This window comes from Sitophilus oryzae, unplaced genomic scaffold (assembly GCF_002938485.1).
Source record: "Sitophilus oryzae breed Bouriz unplaced genomic scaffold, Soryzae_2.0 scaffold_813_pilon_pilon, whole genome shotgun sequence".
Taxonomy (NCBI): domain Eukaryota; kingdom Metazoa; phylum Arthropoda; class Insecta; order Coleoptera; family Curculionidae; genus Sitophilus; species Sitophilus oryzae.
The window spans coordinates 3,155,349-3,165,435 of NW_022147432.1; the positions used below are offsets into that span (position 1 = coordinate 3,155,349).

The 10,087-nt window shown below is 31.0% G+C and overlaps 1 long non-coding RNA gene across 1 annotated transcript; it reads right to left on the bottom strand.

The window, feature by feature from the left end:
- Window positions 1-6,421: 6,421 nt before the first annotated feature.
- LOC115889361 lies at window positions 6,422-7,251 on the bottom strand. Its single transcript, XR_004051433.1, has 2 exons — window positions 6,832-7,251; window positions 6,422-6,781 (listed from the first exon to the last, which is right to left on the bottom strand). It is a non-coding gene; the product is annotated as an uncharacterized LOC115889361 (long non-coding RNA).
- Between the last annotated feature and the right edge of the window lie 2,836 nt (window positions 7,252-10,087).

The following is a 10,087-nucleotide window of genomic DNA, read 5'->3' on the forward strand; positions in this document are numbered from 1 at the left end:
ATGCATTAAAAAGAGATAAAAGTTGGGTTGATACATTTCTTCTATGTGGTATTGCCGGATTTTGCATTAAAATTTCAAACCGCACAAGTAGGCGTTTATGAACAATGTTGCATCTAGGGTTGGAATTTCATTTTTCACAATTAGTTACTCATTTTACTACAGCTGTAATATATCATATTTAGCTTAGATATATTATCTTCATTTCAGTAGTATAGGTACATGAAACTTTTTAAAATAGTTTTTTTTTTCTACACAAATTTTCCTACAAACGTAAGAACTGGCAGCACTGTATGCCGCTTTTGATTTTGTCTCTCTATTTGTCAACCGGTCATTTATATTATTTTCTGTCTTACACGTTAAAATCCAGACCACACTTCTAAAATGACCAAATCGGTATAATTAACGCGTGTTCAAATATTAATTCTGTGGAATATAACATAAAACGAGATGTAATTAACGAATTAACATCGTAACAACAGCTATTTTAGAAACGTCTAAATTTACTTATTTCACTGAGATTTATGAAAAAAAAAATCCTTTGCCTTGGACACAGATACCGCCACGTTTTGGAAATAGCTCAAAACAAAACAAAATTGAACAAGGCAACAAAAAACGCCAAAAAAAATCCCCCTCGTGCTCCTCACGAGTATAGTTTTCAGGCGCTTTTAAGAATCGAAAGTAGGTCGAGACAAAGCGAAGTGGGTCAAGACCACTGGAAATAAATCGAAATGCGACAAAGTTGGGCGACGAAATGCGACCTTTGACATGTTTCGAATTGTTTCTCGCATAATGTAGACGCTGTCAAGTCTTAACGCCAGATAAAAAATTGGACGAAACTTCTGTGTATAAATTTCTAGTCTATGACCAATTGTTTTTGTAATAAATAGAATTAATAAAAGATTAAATAAGATTATTTTGTCAAGAAAAGGTATTAAACTGGGAGAATGTCACGTGAATATATACACTTATTAATATTGAGCTTCACTAACCTTGACGTTTCTAGATCTTCATTTTTTCATTTTTCATATTCATTTATCTATACTATTTCAAACCTCTGTCCAGAACTTTTTTCTCGATTATCTGTCCCTTTTTATGTGGTCTTCCACTCTTCCTTCTACTTTTGGATTTCCTATAAATCCATATTGAAACTACGGCGAATGCAGATTCTGTGGAGAAAATTAGAAAACACCAGAACACTTTATCACTGAGTGCGCAAAGACAACAACCATTCGTACAATAAACTTTGGTACGACTGATATCGGAGATGGATAACAAACCTCACATACATAATCTGAAAAATACTATGTCCAATTCCATACAAGTTGGAAGGGGGATGCGACAGAGTTGCGTGCTGTCTCCACTCCTATTTAATTTATACTCAGAAGCTATTTTCCAAGAGGCTCTGGAGGACATGGAAATGGGAGTCAAAGTTAATGGAGTGTGGATTAATAATATCCGCTACGCCGACGATATGGCCTTAATTGCAGATAATATACACGACCTACAACAACTGGTCAACTAGGTAGGAGAACAGAGCAAATCAATGGGTTTAAACATCAACATCAAGAAAACCAAATTTATGACAATATCGAGAAATCCAGATGTGTGTAAAAACTACATCCTAACATTTAATACAAGGCCCATAGAAAGAGTAGATAAATTTAAGTACTTGGTCATCTGGCTCTCTGAAGATTGGTCATCAGACATCAAGCTCGGCAGGCATTCTTGACGTTTCGAAAAGTACTTTTCTGTTCTGATTTTGACCTGGCAACCTTAGATTAAGATTCGTAAAGTGTTATGTGTGGTCAGTACTCCTTTATGGTATGGAAGGTTGGACATTGAAAGCAGCTACCATCAACAAATTGGAGGCTTTTGAAATGTGGCTATATAGCAGAATCCTGAAGATACCTTGGACGGCTAGGTCGACATGAAGAAGTTCTAAGACGTGTTGACAAAGAGCGTGAATTGTTTAAATTGCTTAAAACGAAAAAAATCGCATACCTGGGGCACATAATGCGAAACCCCAAATATCAATTATTCTTGTATCTGTTGATCGATGGCAAGATCGAAGGCCGAAGGGTATCGGAAGGAAGAAAATGTCTTGGCTGAGGAATATTAGATAGTGGACAGGGATACACGATGTACAGGGTGGGTCAAATTCGACGCTTTTAAATGGAAACACCCTTTTCTATAGGAGATAGACGAAAACTAATATCGGTATCTGGAGCTCAATTTTCATCAAAAACATGATGGTGAAAACCGCACATCAATATCTGTTACCGTTTCGGAGTTACGGGGTGTTTTTCAAAAATGTGCATTTTTAACAAATCGCTGTAACTTTTTTGCTACGGAAAATTTTGTATTTTTCTGAAAACATTTCCAAAGCACCTTTTTACGTAGAATTTAATGATTTAAGTATAATTTTTTAAAATTAATGATTTAAGAGTTATCGACAGAAAAATTGATTTTTTACTTGGGACACGCAATATATTTTTAATTAACTGAAAAGAATTTAAAATTACCTTTTCAAAAATATAGCACACTTGATATTTTGTTATAATCCCCTTCGAAATACAGAATTTTTAAAAGTTTGCCACTTTTAACTAGTAGGCTTTGGACTCCTTATTGATGATATGCCCTTAATGGAACTCGAAAATATATTTTTCCAGCAAGACGACGCACCGCCTCTGAACGCTCATGTTATCAGCAAATTTTTTCAGCCAATTTCAAGAATAATTGAATAGCTAACCAAGATCCCAGCCGTTGTGACAGACGCCTGACTTAGTGCCCATGGATCTAATCCTATGGATATATTTGCGGAAGAATTAAGGTTCCTTATTCTTCCGTATAATCTAGACAAGAATTAGAAATGCTTAGCAGTTATGAGAGGGTATCTCTCACACCTACTAAGTTAATTAATTCCGCGAGAAATGTTCAAAAACTGCCCCGTCTGTCCATAACAGAAGACGGTCGATATGTCGAACACCTGTAGCAAAATCTCATGTTTTGGTTTGCTATTTATTTTTATTGTTATCAGATATAGTCTAAATGTGTTGATGTTGGTTAAATATATTTTAAATTGTTATAAAATTCTGCATCTCTCTATAGCAAATATTATATTTGCGGAAGAATTAAGGTTCCTTATTCTTCCGTATAATCTAGACAAAATTAGAAATGCTTAGCAGTTATGAGAGGGTATCTATTTGCTACACCTATGCAGTTATTTAATAACGCGAAAATGTTCAAAATATTGCCCCAACTGTCCACAACAGAAGACGGTCGATCTGATCGAACAAATGTAGCAAAATCTCATGAGATGGTTTTGCTATTTATTTTTTATTGTTATCAGATATAGTCTAAATGTGTTGATGTTGGTTAAATATATTTTAAATTGTTATAAAATTCTGCATCTCTCATAACAAATATTATTTTCGTTTTAATTGATGCTCATTTCTTGAATTTTCTGCATTATAGCGGGTGCCGTTCAAAGCCTACTTATTTAAAGCGGGTAAATATCTTACACTCTATATCTCGAAGAGGAATCGAGCAAAATATCAAGTGTGTTATATTTTTTTGAAAGGTAATTTTAAATTATTTTTAATAAATTAAAAATATACAGGGTGTCCCATATAAAAAATCAAATTTTCTGTTGATAATTCTCAAATTATTAATTTTAAAAAATTATTCTTAAACCATTAAATTCTACATAAAAGGTACTTTGGAAATGTTTTCATAAAAATACAAAATTTTCCATAGCAAAAAGTTACAGCGATTTGTTAAAAATGCATATTTTTGAAAAACACCCCGTAACTCCTAAACGGTAACAGATATCGATATGCGGTTTTCACCATCATGTTTTTGACAAAAATTGAGCTCCAGACACCGATATTAGTTTTTGTCTATCTCCTATAGAAAAGGGTGTTTCCATTTAAAAGCGTCGAATTTGACCCACCCTGTACAGTCGTTAATACACAACGCCCGGAACAGAGAAGCAATGGAAAATGTTATCGCAAACATCCATTAATGGATCTGCACTAGAAGAAGAAGAAGATACTGAATTTTGCCAAAGCCCTGAAACGGTATGATGAGTTATAAAGTTTACATACATGAGTTTATAAAGTTACTATCTACAAATCCATGTTGTTTGGTTGTTTCAATATTTTTATTTATTTACGTAAAAATAACCACTGGTCAACTCGCGTAAATAAATTACAGTGTTGTTTTCAGAATTCTAAAATTCACGTCCTTTCCGTCGTTGAACTTAATTTCAATTAGGGTTGGGCGTACTCACTGGCGGATTTTTATGACGTGAATTGTAAAATAGTGGCGGTTTTTTCAAGTTTTTTGTACGAAAGAAAAACTCGACTGCAGTCCTCTTTTTACAGAGAGTTGGTAGAGTGGACCGCGCTTCGCATTGAAACTAGAATTATTTACGGCCTTTCATTAAAAGTGTCACTTCATAGCCTGGTTTGAATTTTCCGAGGTTTTGGAAAACCAGTCCAAAAAGCAGTCAGAGGTTTGTTTAGTTAAGTAGCTAGCCTTATTTTAAGAGTTTTTTTTTGTGGAAAAGTTAAAAGCCAACTTCTGTAGTAAAGTTTACAATTTTTTTTAGCGTCGAATAAAGAAAATGTTTCAGTTATATTTTAAGGGTTCTTTTGAGATTGATATGTACAGTATATCCCCGGAGTGCCTTTACAAGAGGAAAAACTTTGTTTAAAAATTATTGACATTTTCCGAAAAATGCATTCTTCATAAAAAGTTTGCTTGTGCTAAAATGGTTATCTAATCTCTTTTAAACTTTTCTAAATGTTTATACCGTTTTAGAGAAAATAAAAAAATATGAAAATATGGTTGAATCCTAAAAATCAAAAGTTTCTATGGTAATACCGTATGATCGAGAAAAAACGGCGTCAAAGGCGGCTGGGGAATGACTATCGATGCTATTTTTGACGAGATAGAACTCTAGACGTCAGTTACTGAGAACTGACATAAAATTTGTCAAAAATTAATACCTTATAGAAAAACCAGAAAAGAATAGAAAGTTTCCAGATACACATATCTATTTCCAAAAAATTGTTTTTTCAAATGTTTCGATCTGCACCAGTTCTACTCAATAAAAAATCGATATTAAATCATCCTTAATGCAGTAAACGCCTTTAAAAATAAAGAAGAGCAAGACCAGTAAGACTCTAACCTAACTAAATCTCGTCGTCCGACAAGCCTCCGACCGAGACATTTCGACAACATTTTTGATTATTGTATTGTTAAAATGTACGGATTAGCCTTTTATTATTGTTTCATACACACTAGACCGTTCAGATTTACTAATATTGCATTGATTATAGCTGTAAATAAAAATGTGTGTTTAATACCAGTAAATAATCCGTTAGTTGATGAAGAAGTATCGTGTTTATCGACAAAATTAATTGTAGGCTTTTAAATTTTGCCTAATATGGTCATATTTTGCAATATTCAACTCATAATTGTTGATACTTCTGGTGGATGATGTTCAATTTATACATATATAAAATATAAACAAACCAAATTGAAGTACTAGAAGCAATAAGGTGAGATAGTTATTTTTACGAATCCCTTTATTATTACTTCTTTACTTATAGAGTATCTGTTTCTGTGTATGCCTAAGTTTCTGTTTTCCAAGAAGCATATTAATTAAATGAACAAAACTGTGTCCAAGAAATAATCTATTGCATAGAGAATTTAATGAAAACAAAATTGGTGATGCTGTGTTCAAGTAAAGTTCCATGCAGGAATCAATGGTTATTGCTAAAATATTTTATTGGTGTATTGTCAATTTTATTTACTTATATATTACGTTATTTAATCTCAATAATTTTAGGCTCCTAAGTCATTTATTTACATACTTAACTTTTAACGTAACTACTGGTAGATTGTAGGAAATAATATACACATTGGAACAATTTAAGTAAATAAATGAATTAATATAATACATACATCAAGAAGTAATGTATAATTTTACAAAAAGCTGTATTAATCACTTTCGAAAATCATAATTGTTTTTTTTAGTAAGTCGCAGACAAATATTTTAGGTTTGTTATTAAATTAAATGATAATGTAATAAGTACAGATTTAGACTCTTGAACCAGGCATAGTATATTAATTAGTAGGGTTCACAGTAAAACATATTTTGTAATACCATTCGAAAGAAAATAAATACCTATATTATACTGTTTATAAAGTGAGTTTCATTGTAACATAACTTAAGAAAACAATTAATATGCATATGTCAATCATAAGAAAAGAATCTATTAATTTAATGAACTATACCCATAGTACTCGGCAAACAGTAAACCAAACCAAAGAAACTAAGACTTACAGTGTTAGATCATGTAGTATATAAATATTTTAATTTTATCATTTAATAAATAAATACAATATAAAATTTAAAATGCCAATTTTTTATTTTAAAACAAGTGATTTATATATGTATAAACAATTTACAATTATTTATCATTTAAATTATTGGCCACAGCTTCCGGGATTATAAGGCTAATATTTTGCTGCCTATAGTGCCTATATCTCAAAAAAGAATAATTAAGATTAATTAATGATTAAGTATCCCTGTATTTTTAAACTTTTAACTTTCACTGACCGAAGATGCAGAAACCTAGAAGAAATTCAATAACAAATTGTACAAACATTTTAAGGTTTTCCTTAAATCCTCTATACAATAGACTATTTCTTGGACATAGTTTTGTTCATTTAATTTGTTTCTTAGAGGTTATACACAGCTGTAGATATTCTATAAGTAAAAAAGTAATAATACAGATTCGTAAAAATATCCCACCTTACCGTTTCTAGTACTTCAATTTAGTGTGTTTATATTTTATACATGTATAAAATTGAACATCATCCACCAGAAGTATCAACAATTATGAGTTGAATATTACAAAATATGACCATATTAAGCAAAATTTAAAGGCCTACAATTAACCTTGTTGATAAACACAATACTTCTTCCATGTATAGTAATGAACACACATAACTGGTTTACAGCTACAGTTTTACTAAATCTGAAGGGTCTAGTGTGTATTAGACAATTACAAAAGGATAATCCATACATTTTAACAGTAGAATAATCTGATTTTTGTTAACGAGTTATCGAAATGCCTGGAACTGGGACGGGCGATTGTTAGGTTAGAGCCTTTTTGATTTTTCTCTTCTTTACTTTTAAAGACGCATTTAGTATTAATTACGATTTACTGGATTTACCTAATATAGATTTTTTATTAATTAAAACTGGTATAGTTCAAATTATCAGAAAAAAATATTTTTTGGATATAGATTTCTGTATCCGGAAACTTACTATTGTCTTCTAGATTTTCTACATTTAGTATTCATTTTAATTAAAATTTAATTTTTTTGAAGATCTTTAAAGTGAAAAGAAGAAGAATTTTAATTAACTAAAAAAATCAAAATAAAGTTAATTAACTTTGAGCAGAGTTCGACCTCGTCAAAAATAGCATCGATAGTCATTCCCCAGCCGCCTTTGACGCCGTTTTTTCTCGATCATACGGTATAATTTCAATTTCATTGTTTGATAGATTGTTATGGCTTTGGTTATGGATAGAATTTTGTTTAACTTCATATGTTTAATTAATAATACTAATAACTGATTTTGAAGACGATATAACGCTTATAACATTTTCTGATCATTTGTATGTCAAATTAAAGTTTTATTCTGTGTATCATGTTATAAGGGTAACAGTGATATACCGGCTGCGTCTCAAAAGTGACTCACCGTTATAACTTTTTTATGTTTTTAATTAAAAAAACGAGATTTGGTATTTTAGTATATAAAATAAATCAGGATTGATTGACGTATTCAATTGTTTTCGGTCACTTCCTGTTTCATCGGAAATTACTAAAACTTTTGATTTTTAAATGGCACCCTCGGTATTTGTTTACCTTATTCGATACAAAATAACACTCTGAATAGAATGACATATTATTTGTCAACTTTTGACATTTTCGCATATGGTTTACTTAAAATTATAACTTGCGGTTCGTAACGAAAATTTGACTCGAAATACCAAGTTTGTGGTATCAAATTATTCGTAAAAAAATGCTTTTTCCAAATATGCTAATGAACCACCCTTGTTCCATTTCAAAAAATTGAGATATGATTAAAAATACGATTTGAGCATTTTCTAACTGGCCAGGACAAGACACGAAAAACAATAGACGGTCAAATCTATTTTTCCAAGGCTCCTTGATTATGAATTAGTGTTTTTAACATAGCCATGGCACTCTAGATTGAATTTTTAAATACGATTTTTTATTAAGCGAGAATGTCAAAAGTTGACATATATGATATGTCATTCTATTCAGAATGTCATTTTCTATCAAATGAAGTAAATAAATATCAAGGGTATCATTTAAAAATCAAAAGTTCTAGTCATTTCTGGTGAAAGAGGAAGAGACCAAAAACAATTGCATACGCCAATAATTTCTAATTTATGTCATATACTAACATACCAAATCTCTTTTTTTTTATCTAAAAATATAAAAAAGTTATAGAGGTTAACCACTTTTAAGACGCACCCGGTATTCTCGGAAAGCGGGCTGTTTTAAATCAAACTCAATTTATTCTAAAGCTCTATATTTCGACATGGTTTATGTCTTTCTCAGGAGCGCAAAGAATTAAAGTTATAAAGCTATATACACAAATACATCATGAGAATTGCAACACAGACATGAAAAATTAATTTTGTGTCAAATCAATAATTTAAAAAAATCTCATCCCCACTCATACTTTTTTTCAGCCACCCAGTCGAACTTAAAATATTTTCCTGAAATACATCCTAACATATACTTTAGGTTGGAACTTCAAAATAGGATAACTTAGGAATACAAAATTCCTAAGTTTTTTATTATAGGAGCTACAGATGCCCGACGCACTATTGCCGTGCCCGTAGGAAAAACTTTGAAACGTGGCAATCTCTATTTGCGGCAACTTTTTGATAGGCACCCTTATAATATGCACATAATAAAAGTAGCTTTAATTTGACATATAAACGATGAAAAAAATTTATGAGCGTATAATGTCGTCTTCAAAATCAGTTATTATTATTATTAATAAAACATAGTTGCGGCAACTTTTTGATAGGCACCCTGTTAAAAGTGTATTCTTCGGTATGGAAATTTGGAAAAGTATAAAGGAGATTAACCATGCATTTTAGAACAAGCAAAATGTTTTATGAAGGAAGCATTTTTCTCAAAATGTCAATAATAAAAAAGTGTTTCCGAAATAATAAAAAAGTGTTTCTTTCTTGTAAAGACAATTCGGGGGACATGTATCGCAAAGAAGTATTATTGAATATTTAGATAATTATTTTAAATTATGTGTTCATTTCTAGATATAATAAAATTAAGTATTAAGTAGTTCTGAGTAGTTGATGGTCTAAATTCAAAGTTTATGGGATATGAGACTTCATTGGAAATGTAGGAGGAGGGTAACACTAAACGTTTAAATTACAAATTTATCTCATAATATCCATCTGGGAATTGTAAAATCTTTAACCCTAAAATTGGACTTGTTAATGATGATGGGCACCTTTAAGTTTGGATGAACTTTAGTTAGAAGTTGTTAGTATTGGTTATTCTACATTAATGTGTAATTTATGAATTTAACGAATTTCTACAAATATGTTGTTAAAAATAGATTAGAAAACATTTTTTCAGATCTTAATTGATGTCAACTAATGCATTACGTTGGTTACAGAATCCCATCAAAAAGATGTATTATGTTTTTTTATGCTCTAAGACACAAAAGAGCTAGGATACAGCCAGTTACTTTTTATTTTTAAACCAGCTACATCACGAACGAGTAGATTGGGATTTATTGCCTAAGCCTGAGTCTGAAAATAGAAACAAATTCATATTTAATAATTTGGTGTTTTGACAAATGTATAAGGCGGGACCAGAACCTTAAACGTTAGGTGACGTTTGGTCTTCTGTTGTAGGTTCGATGATTTGTTATTATGTAGATCCGTGTGTGACTTTGAAAGAGCTTGTCGTTTAATATGCCTTTTGATGAAAAAGAATG